Source organism: Glycine soja, chromosome 19 (genome assembly GCF_004193775.1).
Source record: "Glycine soja cultivar W05 chromosome 19, ASM419377v2, whole genome shotgun sequence".
Lineage (NCBI taxonomy): Eukaryota > Viridiplantae > Streptophyta > Magnoliopsida > Fabales > Fabaceae > Glycine > Glycine soja.
In genome coordinates this window covers 6,710,163-6,722,571 of record NC_041020.1, presented here as the reverse complement: position 1 = coordinate 6,722,571, position 12,409 = coordinate 6,710,163, and the positions used below count along the sequence as shown (strand labels likewise).

Below are 12,409 nucleotides of genomic sequence, written 5' to 3'. Positions count from 1 at the left end.
TGACATGTAGGCCATCCATGGCCTTGTTTGTATAGTCCCTTTCTTAGATTTTGAATTCAAACTCGATCTCTGTTGATCTATTGATTGTAGATGTTTTCATTTTCAATTTTAAAGTGTACATCTTCTTTGTTTTGATTTTAAGTTTTTTCCATTTATGTGACCCGGATATAAACTAGAAAAAAAAACCAACAAATTTTAACTTAAGGGCCAATAGGAAAAAAAGAAAGGGAAATAGAAAATAAAAAGTAAATATTCATTGGTAAAACTGGTTGTTGTAATTACAACACAGGATCTAGGCTGTGAATATTTTTATGAGTGATCTGAACAATTTATATACAAAAGATTCAGATGCTTATTAAAAACAAACTTGAAATTAGAATTACAACACAAATGTCCTATTTTACAGATTCACTAAACAGGTAAAAAGTATTTTGTGAGGAACTGTTGAGTGATCCCATTGAAGTAGTTTTTCTTGGCCTAATTGAATTACTGGTCAATCTTTAGCCTGATGAAGTGAAAAACAAATAGAAGTCAATTTCACTGATGTCACACAAAAAGAGGATTGAAGTTAAGCAAATTGGTTCAAAATAACCCCTTAACCAAACCACAAAATAAAAAATAGAATGCATGTGAAAATTGCAGACCGATAATATCATCCTGATGACATTGTGGCTACTCCCCCGTGCGTGACTAACTATTCCAAGGAATATATAAGGACATAGTTAATGTTGCTTTCGAAAAAAACCAAAAATGGTTACATTGACACAAATTTGAAACGAAAGCAAAAAAAACCAAAGTTCTAAGCTTTAGAACATTTAAACTACATGCAGTGAAAAAAAAATCCGAAAAAACGCATACAAATGCAAATACAGGTAAAAAGAAAACGTAGAAGAAGATAGGGAGGCAAAAATCAAAGCTTTTTGGGATAAAGCAAGAAAATGAATCTGTATTCATGGAGTTTGGAGATAAAAATTGAAGCTTTTGGAGATAAAAATGATAGCTTTAGAAGAAACAATAAACATGCAGTGAAAAAAATAAAAAAAAGCACATGGAGAGGGAAAACGAAGCACATTCATGGAGTTTGGAGATAAAAGTCGAAGTTTTTTGAGATAAAAATGGTAGTTTTAGAAGAAACAACGAACATGTAGTGAAAAAAATAAAAAAAAAGCACATGGAGAGGGAAACCGAAGCACATTCATGGAGTTTGGAGATACAAATCAAAGCTTTTTGAGATAAAAATGGTAGCTTTAGAAGAAACAATGAACATGCTATGAAAAAAATCGAAAAAAAGCACATGGAGAGGGAAACCGAAGCACATTCATGGAGTTTGGAGATAAAAATCGAAGCTTTTGAGATAAAAATGATAGTTTTAGAAGAAACAATGAACATACTGTGAAAAAAATTGAAAAAAAAGTACATAGAGAGGAAAAACGAAGCATAACCTTTGAGTTTTTCGTTCGGCATCTCCGTCATTTCCATCCGGCATTTGGAGAACAACAACACCAAGGCATCGTCTTCGAACGGTGGTAGGAAAAAAAATGTAGCTTTAGAAGAAACAATGAACATGCTGTGAAAAAAAATCGAAAAAAAGCACATGAAGAAGGAAAACGAAGCATAACCTTTGAGTTTTTCGTCCGGCATTTCCCTTATTTTCATCCGGCATTTGGAGAACAACAACACCAAGGCATCGTCTTCGAATGGTGGTAGGAAAAAAAAAGAGAGAATGAGAATGAGAAAGGGTAGAGAGAGTGAAATAGACAGAACGGTGGTAGGAAAAAAAAGAGAGAATGAGAGAGAGAATGAGAATGGGAAACGGTGGAGAGAGAATTGTGGAAATAAATGGGAAGACGTGTAGCAATGGAAAGCGTGAAACAATGAAAAACATGAAAAATTAAAAAATGCATTGGTAACTGAACGACCAACGCAGAAAACGATAAAAATAATAAATGTATAATGAAACGACATTTTTGGGTGGGAAGTTGGGTTGCTGGCATTGTGACATGTTAACCCTGGCAATATCACGTCAGCATTGTCAAGACCTTGTTTGTATCATGATAGATGATGATTGCTGTACGGATTGGATCCTTCCAACCTTTTCGTTTACTTTCAAAGCTTATCCTTGTTGCTACGTGTCGGCATGTTATATATAGAGAGATAAACAAACAAAAAGGCACAATTCCTTTTTCTGAGGAGTGTTCACTTTGTCTCCATTACTGATACGAAAACAATTTTGTAGAGAATATCCTAATTGTGCGTTTGTTCGTGTCTTATAGGCATAAACTTGAAATTCAAATGATAAGATATTTTTGAAAATGCGAGAGAACAAAAAAGGACATAAACGTTTTGGTTAGTATCAACCTCGACATAAAATTTTGGTTAGTATCAACCTCAATTAGTGGTGTGTTGGATGTTAATGTGGTTGTCCACTCCCCCAAGATGGTGCATGTATCGATTCAGAACAAGAGTGGTGGCTGTAGGTGGTTCATGACGACGGTGGATGGTGATCCCGTTAGAACTAGCTTCAATCAACAATTCTGGTTTGATTTAACTAACATTGGTTTGTCTATGCAAGATCCTTGGATGTTGGTGGGTGACTTTAATGCTTACCTCCACCCGAATGAAAAGAAGGGAATGAGTGATCCTAATATCAGTTCTATCAACCAGTTTGAGAAGTTCTTGGATGACTACTGCCTGATGGACCTAAATTTTCAAGGGCCTTGTTACACTTGGGAGGCTAGAGGTGTAACTGAGAGGCTTGATATGGCCTTCTCAAATTCATAATGGAGATTAATGTTTAAGGAGGCTATGGTGTATCATTTACCCTTCTTCAAATCTAACCTTAGGGAGATTCTGATCCGGCTTAATCATATAGTGCACCCTCATCATGGTCAGAGGGAGTTTTGTTTTTTGACCAATTGGCTTGTTGACCGGTCGTTTGAGGAGGTTGTCAAAGGTGCAAGGTAAAAAAATTAGGGTTGGGACAATGTTGTTACTGTGTTTCAGGAAAAGGCTTTGGTTTGGAGCAATGAGTATTTTTGGGAACCTATTTCACGCTAAGAGAATAATCCTTGCTAGGCTTGAAGGCATTGAAAGGAGTCCGAATAGTTAGTCTTCTTGGGGCCTGGCTAAATTGAGGCAGAAGCTGTGGAAAAACTATCAGAAGATCCTCCATTAGGAGGACCTCTTTTGGTACCATAGGGCGAGGTTAGATTGGATAAAGACGAAAAATCGTAATTCAAGGTTTTTCCATCTTTCAGTGGTCAATAAGAAAAGGAGGAATATGATTTGATATCTTGTGAGTGAAAATGGCCAAGAAATTTTTGAGGTGGGTGACATTAAGTGGATTGTGGAAGGTTTCTTCATTGACCTGTTGAAGGATGAGACCCCTTATCAAGAATGGCCCCTCATAGGAGCTTTCCTGCAGTTGGCTAATGATGAGATTGATGCCATCCAAGTTCCACCTGTGGATTTTGAAGTTAAGGCAACAGTTCATAGTATGGGCCCCCTTAAGGCTCCACCCTTTATTCTTTCAAGGTCATTGGGAGGTGGTGAAGGAGTCAGTCTGTAACATAGTTAAACAAGCCTTTAATGACCCTGCTTCCATAGTTGAAATAAACAAAACAACATTATCCTATTTCCGAAGGTGGAGCAACCCCCCTTGATATCTCAGTTCAAACCAATAATAAGCTTATGTAATGCTATCTATAAGACTATTACAAAACTCATTGCCTCTAGATTGAAGCAGGTTATGGACAAGCTAGTGTCTCCCCCATTAGATGAGCTTTATTCTAGGGTGCTAGGGCAGAGACAACATTATTCTTGCTCAGGAGATCTGCCACTCTATGCTAACCAGCAATGAAAGCAAGGGTACATGGCGGTGAAGGTGGATTTACATAAGCTACAAGATATTGTTAAATAAGAGTTTTTGCTGGACACTTTTAGGGATTTGATGTTCAACGAAGCATTCATTAACCTCATATTCCATTGTTTGTCTATAGTCTCTTTCTAGGTTATGGTCAATGGAGATAAAACTCAAGAGTTTAGGCCAGAAAAGGGTCTTAGTCAATGGGATCCCCTCTCCCCCTACATTTTTGTGCTGTGTGTGGAAAGACTGTTGCACCTCATTCAAGAGGGTGCTGGAAGCCTATCAGGTGGGGTAGGATGAGCCTTATGTGTTGTATTTGTTTTTTGCTGATGATGTGCTGCTCTTCTCTGAGGCAAGTAATGAGCAAATGTAAGTAATGTTGGAGTGCCTTCGGATGTTTTGTTAGTCAGCAGACACGATGCTAAGTTGTGACAAAACTCGTGTTCAGTTCTCTAAAGGAGTGAACCACAATATTAGCTCATTCATTGTGCATAAGGCATGTTTCAAGATGTTCTATGATTTGGGGATCCCGTTGTTGCATGGTAAAAAAAAGAAGTCGCATTATTGTCATATCTGGCGGTGGAAGGGGCATCACAAGGTGAAGACCTTTTGCTGGTTAATCGTTAACAAAGGCTTGATGACAAAGTTGTGGTGTTGTCTTCTTTGCCTATGATGTGTATTGATTTGCTTTGGCATGATTTTACAGGGGTAGCCTTTAACCTCAATCGGTTGGACGAAAGAAACTTTAATTGTTAAGTATAACTTAGAGTAAAATTTCTTATATCCATTTAGATGATAAAAAGAACTAGCATATTTCATACTGGTTTTCACAAACATTTTGGACACATGCTCTTTAAGCTTACAAATTTACGTCGTTTTCCTCTCATAATATTAGAGGAGTGCATTTGATTTCAATTTTAAAATATTATTTTTACATAAAAAGTCATCTATATTTTAAAAGGTCATGTAAAAATTATAATAACCTATATATATATATATATATGATTTATTTTAAAAGACTTTTATAATAAATATTTTGTTATTTAAATTTTAATAGATTTATATCATAAGGATAAGATTTTTAAAAAATCTATAAATTTATAAGATTTAAAAAAATCATATAGAATTTTAACAAACATTCAAAATTCAAATGATAAAATTAAATATCGGTTTTGTTCTATTATAAACAACCTAAATAATGAAATGCCATTTTTAATTCGTTTCATTCTAATTTGTTCAGCTTCATCATCATATTCCGTTCTATCCTCTGCCAAACATCTAACTAAATCTTCCCGACAAGTACTCCAAACATTATGCCACGAGGCAACTCACTGGAAAGTGCCAGCATTAGCATTAATTTTGATTGTTTTTTTAGCTGAAGTTGAATGAGGGGTCCGGTGAGAAGTTGCAAGAAAGTCCCATCGAATGAGTAATGATCCCTTTGGCGTTGCTTGCTTTGCATGTTTGAGCGTTCAAAAAGCTGTGCCAAAAGGACTCATAAGCTCTTGACTTGAAATATTGGCCTTGGTGGTCGATCCTCCATGAAACAATTCAGATCATAACTGCAAAAAGGACAAAACATGGGAAAATTTCTAATCATAACTTTGATACTTAGTTGAGTTTGATTGGGGCCATACAGTATGAGACTTGAACACTTTGACCCCTAGTGGGACAATGGATACAATTAAGAAATAAAATAATGTCTACATTGAAGAAAAGGATTTTCATTGTAAATTCTATATGCAATTTTAATTTATGCGTATTCTATATGCCAATTAGAACCGCTAAATTAGATTACAATGAATTGTGTTTAGAGATTGGAGTCTATCTTCTGTTCTGAATATTTTTACAGTGCTTTTAGGGTAGTTATTTTCACAACTTATTCTTACCAAATTATTAAATTTTGCGATATAAACTTAGTTTACTTAACAAATATAAGCAAATATGTCTTTGATTCCCCTCTCCCTCTTCATAATACATTTTTAATTAAAATGTAAAATTTAAGATACAAAAATGTTGATAATAGGTTTGATCCTAACACATTGAGTTTCGAAATTCATTGTTGAAGCCTAAAAAATGGCTTTACTTTCTTAAGGAACTAAGTAAAAAACAAAAATCAAACATATATTACATCTAGCTTGAATTAGGCCTAATTTTTTTACTTTACTCTTGTTTTCTTTTTATCCTCAAGTTTAAGAGTTTAATTTTGAATATACTATCTATGTAATGAGTTATTGCTAACCAATAAAATACTATTTTATTTATATTTTAAAAGTATTTATTATAAAATAAATTATTTTTAATGATATGACAATTAATTATTAGAAAACCGGATAAAAAAAATTTCAGTAAAAAAGGATAATATTATCACTTTATTTTATTTTATATTATTGATGATTAATTTTTATAAAAAATAACTGATTATTTTTACAGGATTTTTCTTTTCAACTATAATTTTTTATCTATAAAATTTAACACATGATTGTACTTAAAAATAAAAATATCCTTAAGAGCAGTACATGTACCTTTTGATGCATATACAGTTCATCAAAAATTATATAAGCAAAAAAAAAATAAAAATCAATGTGTCTATTTTAAACCTCTTTCTCTTTTCATAATAGATTTTTCTTGAACTTTTAAAGAAAAAAAAAATATACTCAATTTATTGAATTATCTTCTCATTGGTGCATTGCTTTTATTGAGATGGCAAGTTTAATTATACTTAGAACAACATAATGAAGGAGATATTTATTCTCAATATATTTATATTTGCTTTGGATATATGTAACAAAAATTCTGAACCAAGTAAAGAGATAATTAAATGAAGCAAAAGATTCGGTGGTATAACAAAGTCAATAATTTATACTCAAAAAGGAATGACAAGACGTGCTACATTGACTGACCCATTAAAAATGTTAAATTGCCTTCTACAAATCGAATGATGAGACATTGAGATCAAATTAATCCCCCAATTAATTGAACAGCATGTGAAACAGCTATCCCTCCTGGTTCCATGACCCTAGCCAAAGTACCAAACTGTCTCCTTGGTCGTGAGAAAAGCTTTGCTTTGCACATGACACTTTGAATCTGTGGGGATTAGTGGGGTTTGGGGCATTTGCAAGAATCAGGGTAGGATTTCCAAAGATTGGTGACACATTATTCAAAATACTTTTTTAAATATATTTTTATTTAAAATTTATTCAATAAGAAAATTTGAAGTTAGATATATTTTTAGTTTCTATAATCTAAGTGAATTTTGATTTTAGAATATCTCCAACAAGAATTATTTATGAGTTCTTAAACTTAAGAACTAGTTATTTGATGCAATCCTACCTATCCCAAAAGACATTGGATAGAAGATTTCAAGAAGATTAACAAAAGACCTTGGGGTTCTCATGAGACTTAGGATACATTTTGGATCCATATACTAATTATGAATATGTGTTCCGTTGTAAATATTAGAATATGTGTTCCTTCTTTTGGACCTTGTATTTTGGCTATTTTAGATTTGTAGGATACCCTACAAATTAAGAACACCCTACCCTACAAGTTAAAGGTACCTTAGTAGTATAAGATTTTAGTCTTGTATTTCAAGACATTTTGAGTAGTCTTTATAGTAATGACTTTTTTATATTTTCATGTATTTTGGCATGGGGTGGAAGGGTATGTAGTTTCTCCCATCTAGCTTCTCAAGGAATATGCTAAGATGTCTTTGCCATATTCTTGAAATATTCTTGTGGCATATTCCTTTCACATGTGCTAGGTTACACCTTCCATTCTTGTGGCATCTAAAGGAAATACGCTAAGATACCTTTGGGATATTCTTGAAATATGTTAAGATGCCTTTAGCATATCCTTGAAATATTCCTCTTAGATTCACATGAAATGAAAATGAATTTCATTTAGTTAGTGACCTAACCTAGGCTATAAATAGAAACATGTGTAACACTTGTCACAACTTTGATGAATGAGAAACTTGTGAGACACACTTCAAAGTTTAACTTCTCTCCCTTTCTTCCTTCAATTTTTTTCATGCCACTTTCTCCCTCTCATTCTCTTCCTCCATTGAAGCTTCCTCTCTAAGCTTCTTATCCAAGACACTCTCTTGGTGGTGAAGCTTCTCCTTCCATGGCTTATTCCCTAGTGGACGGCGTCTCCTCTAACCTCTTCTCCTTTATCTTCCGCTACATCTTCATGGTGGAAAATCACCATTGAAGGATCTCATTGAAGCTCAAAGATCCAGCCTCCATAGAAACTTCTCCAGCAAGCTTCCATCATAATTCTTATGTAGTTTAATCATTATAGTAATGAACATGGCAATTTTTTTATATAAAAATGATTGTTTATATGGGTAATATGTTTTGTTTAACAATTTTAAGATAGTTATAAGATTTTTTTTTAAGTTTTAAGGAATGCATTATTGGATAAAAAACATGTTGAAGTTTTTAAGTTTGCACTATGTTGAAGTTCATAAAGATTGCATGCCCTATGCCTTATGCTGAATTTCTTAGATGTCATGTGGTATTAGCTCACCGAAAATGAGTTAAGCAATTTTATTATGGTCTCTATGGTTGGAGATATTCTTAGTACTTAGATTTTTATATTTCATTTCTAAAAAAAATTAAGAAATAATTATTTTTTATCCTTATTATTATCTGATACTTGTTAGTTACTTATGAGTTTAACTGTTTAAGTGACCATCTTAGGTGTTATATACTATTGTCTGTAATATTATATCAATATGCATGTGACACTTCTAATTTTTTTCTTCTTCTAGATTCTAAAAACTAATGTTATATACCGGCATATACCTTCAATGAATGCGAGAGAAGGTTGAAATTTGGAAACTGAAGAATTTTTTACATGGACCAAAATAAATATTTGTTTATTTTGTAAAAACTAAAAACCGTGATTTTAGATCACTACTAAAAAAGACTTTTTTTATGACGCACATTCTAAGGCGGTTCATTCTAAGGCGGTTCTAATGAACCGTCTTAGAATGTGTCGCAGTGGCATTATTGTAATTAACATCAAGAGAACGACAACGTTTTTTACTCATCGTCTTTGTAGGGGTAGAGACGCAATGACAATTTTGTAAATTGCACGTGTACAAAGGCAGTTATGTATAGAGAACCGTCGTGGTTAGCATTGATATACTCATGCTTAGTAGGTGTCCTTCATCACTTGCGTAGGTGAAGCTAGCCTTGGCTAACAACTCACCTTGCGGTCAAACCCGTCAGTGTGCATCGTCGCGCCTCTTTCCATTGCACTCCGTCAACAGTGTCTCCCGTGCCGGGCCGCCGTCGTGCCCAGACCGTACTGTGGAGCACTCACTTAGTTCATGCCCAAAGCTTTGTCGTGTTCGAAGATCTTTGGTGTTTGAAGGTAAGGTGTGCCCTGATAATGTGCAACCTTGAATAGGCATTGTGAATTCGATCTTGCATATATAAGTGTGGTGTTTGTTCCCCAACATAAGCATGCTACATTTCAATCCTTCATTTTTGTAGTTCTTCTCATCAATTGTTTCTTTTCCCCCGATATATTATGTTTTCTTTTAATTGTGTTAATATCCTCTTTTCTCTTCTTTTCGCTGTAGAAAAAAATACTATATAATGTAATGCTGCTAATTGATGTATTGGCATTGCACTTAGTGGGGAAGGGACTGATTTTGTTTTTAATAAATGACTACCATGTGTATGATGAACATGGACATAGTTTGTGTTGCTTCTTTTTGTATGTTGTGAATTGATCTGATGCTCTTTAAATAGAGGTTAAGAGGCATGGAAAACTATTAACATTTTGCTTAGTAGTAAACAAAGAATGTTATATTAATCTAATCCAGTAGCAGGGTAGCACATGTGAAAAAGACATTGGCCTTCATGGACAAAGGACATGATTTTTCTTTATGGGTTTGATCCACTCAACCTAATAGCCTATTCATGTAGGCTGGGGCTAAATAATAACATTTGTCTAACAATCCAATTACCTGTGTTGTTAAGGGATGAGAAGGATTATTGTAACTAGATTCGATTCTGTAATTAATGGATTATTTTATATGTTATAGAGTTAGAATTTGCATTGCTATTCTATGTAGGGCATTGATCTGATTTGTGTTGTATATCCAACTTATGCTCTAAATAAGTGCTTGATATGCAAATTAAACGTATGAGGCACGGTAAAGAGAGTATGCTTTGAAGGGTCATCGGCATTTCTAATTGTAGACCTTGAATGACAGTAAGGTATGAGTTTAACCTGTATCTGGGTACTTGAGTAGAAATTACTTGATTTGTTTATTTTTTTGCTAAAAACCTGGTTGTGAAGTGTATCTTGTTAGCAATATAATTGTCTTGGTAATTTGCTGTTAGTGGCAACTTAAATGGAATATGTTGGTTTACTTCTGCCAAAACTTGTGGGAATCCAAAATGGAAATAGATAATAAAATATGCAATTAAGCATTTCTACTTCTTATTCCACTTTTCTTCAATTTCATTATTTTTACGTTTACTCTTTCCTTTTTCATCTGTTTACTGGTTCCCATAGATGAAGTCAATTGTTGTATTGTAGGCTCAAGTACTTATTACATAACAGGTACAAGGTTAGGGAGCGACAAATGAAAAAGATGTATTAAAAGGAGAGTTACAAAGCAAAGATACAAGAAGAATAGAATATATATTAAGAATACTAGAAATAACATATGTGTAAGTAATCAAAAGGGATATTAATGAAAAAGTTGTACAGTTGATAGAAACGAATAACATCAAAGAAATTCCTTTCAAGGATCACAACTATAAAGAATTATTTTTGTCTTATAGCAGGACTCAAACCTTCTATGGAAAATGTTTTGTGTCTTGTTTACTTGACCAGCTCTCAGCAAGTAAAATTACTAGTATTATCTTAGATGCAGAGTGTCTCATGATGGATATACATATTTCAAAATATGATTGTATTCCTTTGTGACAATGCATATGAAGCATTTTTTTTTATCATTGTTGTACAATTAATTACTATAAAGAGCTCTTTTAAGTTTTCAAAATTGAAAAGACATTGACAAACAGTGGTTAATGACTTTAAATATTCTCAATATGTTCTCAATATCCTTGTTCTTGGCATCTTGCATGGTAATCCACACAAATTCATTGCATGGTACTAGACAGGTAATTTTAGCATATATGTATGTAGCATTCAAAATGCCTACCTCAAAAACCCAGTTAAATCGTCTCATTGCACCAGTTGTCCCTTAGAACCATTTGTTCCCAGCCTCTCCAGGAGTTTTAGTAGCAGCCAAGACCTGTTCCATGTAAATTATGCCACCTTTTGATCAGTAACATAGCTTCACTGATAAAATTTCTTAAAACTAGTTTATAAAAATCATTTCCTAGAAGATAGTAAAATCTTACTCTTTCCGGAAATACTACCAATCAATAACTTACCTCCGCAAAACCACCTCCAAAATTCACGCCATTTCCAAAATTGTAAGTGCGAGACAAGTGGCCATTGAGGTAGAAAGAGTTGAACTGTGTTAAAACGTACACTTTTCTTATGCCACTGTTGATGCAATTGCTCATAGGAATATCTATTAGCCTATAACACCCTGCAATTGGAACCTAAAAACATGATGAAAGGATTAATAACCCTGCATGAAGGAAATTCAATCACTAGAACCCCCTTAACACCCACCAATTGTCCTCAATTAGCATTTACTCTAAATTTAAAACAAACCACTCATACTATTTATAGTAATCAAATGAAACCTCAAAAGAAAATCATATATATTGATAAACCATACCGCTTGCTTAGGTCTTGTGCTAGTAAGAGGAAAAAGTCGAGTTCCAGCCCCTCCACCCATAGTTAATAGCAGCTACATTTTTTGGGTTTGCTTTTGGATTCTGAAAATGGGTCCATGGAATACCTGAAATCAAAATACAAATGCAGCATTGTGATTTAGCATCCAAAAGGGCCAACAAAACTAAGCAACAAACTCAACACACATGACCGCACAACAATGGTCTTAGTTTTTCTCTATATATACACATATTCGTGGCAATGAAAACTTTTCAATAAATCTAGATCAAATAATTAATTATACTCAAGATTAAAAATTAGTTAATGATTACATGATCATTCTTCTTATTGAAATATGATTTAGTAATATATATTTATAGTTCTTATTTCTCATACTAAGAAGTGACTCAATTGATAAGTTTCCTGTATAATTTTAACCTTTCAAATATGATCTAATAATTTATAATTTTAGTTATTATTTTTCACAAAAGACTATAATCATTTGATACATTATATATATATAGACACACACATACACAGATTTCCTGTAGTCGGAATTTTGACACTTTTTCATGCAGTCTTCTCATGAATATCGGACAAAACATATTTTAACTCATAGGTTAGACATAAAATAAACATACAAAATATCAAATTTTTGATCTTCATTTACTGGTCCATATTTGCGATTGCATGAATGTAGCAAATCCAATTCCCACATACACACACGTCAGAAAATGTTTTGCATGTAGTTATTATTATTAC

General features: G+C 33.4%; 1 long non-coding RNA gene across 1 annotated transcript; it reads right to left on the bottom strand.

The window, feature by feature from the left end:
• Nucleotides 1–232: 232 nt before the first annotated feature.
• Nucleotides 233–1,788, bottom strand: LOC114398472. The gene is made up of 2 exons (XR_003663604.1): nucleotides 1,443–1,788; nucleotides 233–505 (listed from the first exon to the last, which is right to left on the bottom strand). It is a non-coding gene; the product is annotated as an uncharacterized LOC114398472 (long non-coding RNA).
• Nucleotides 1,789–12,409: the final 10,621 nt, after the last annotated feature.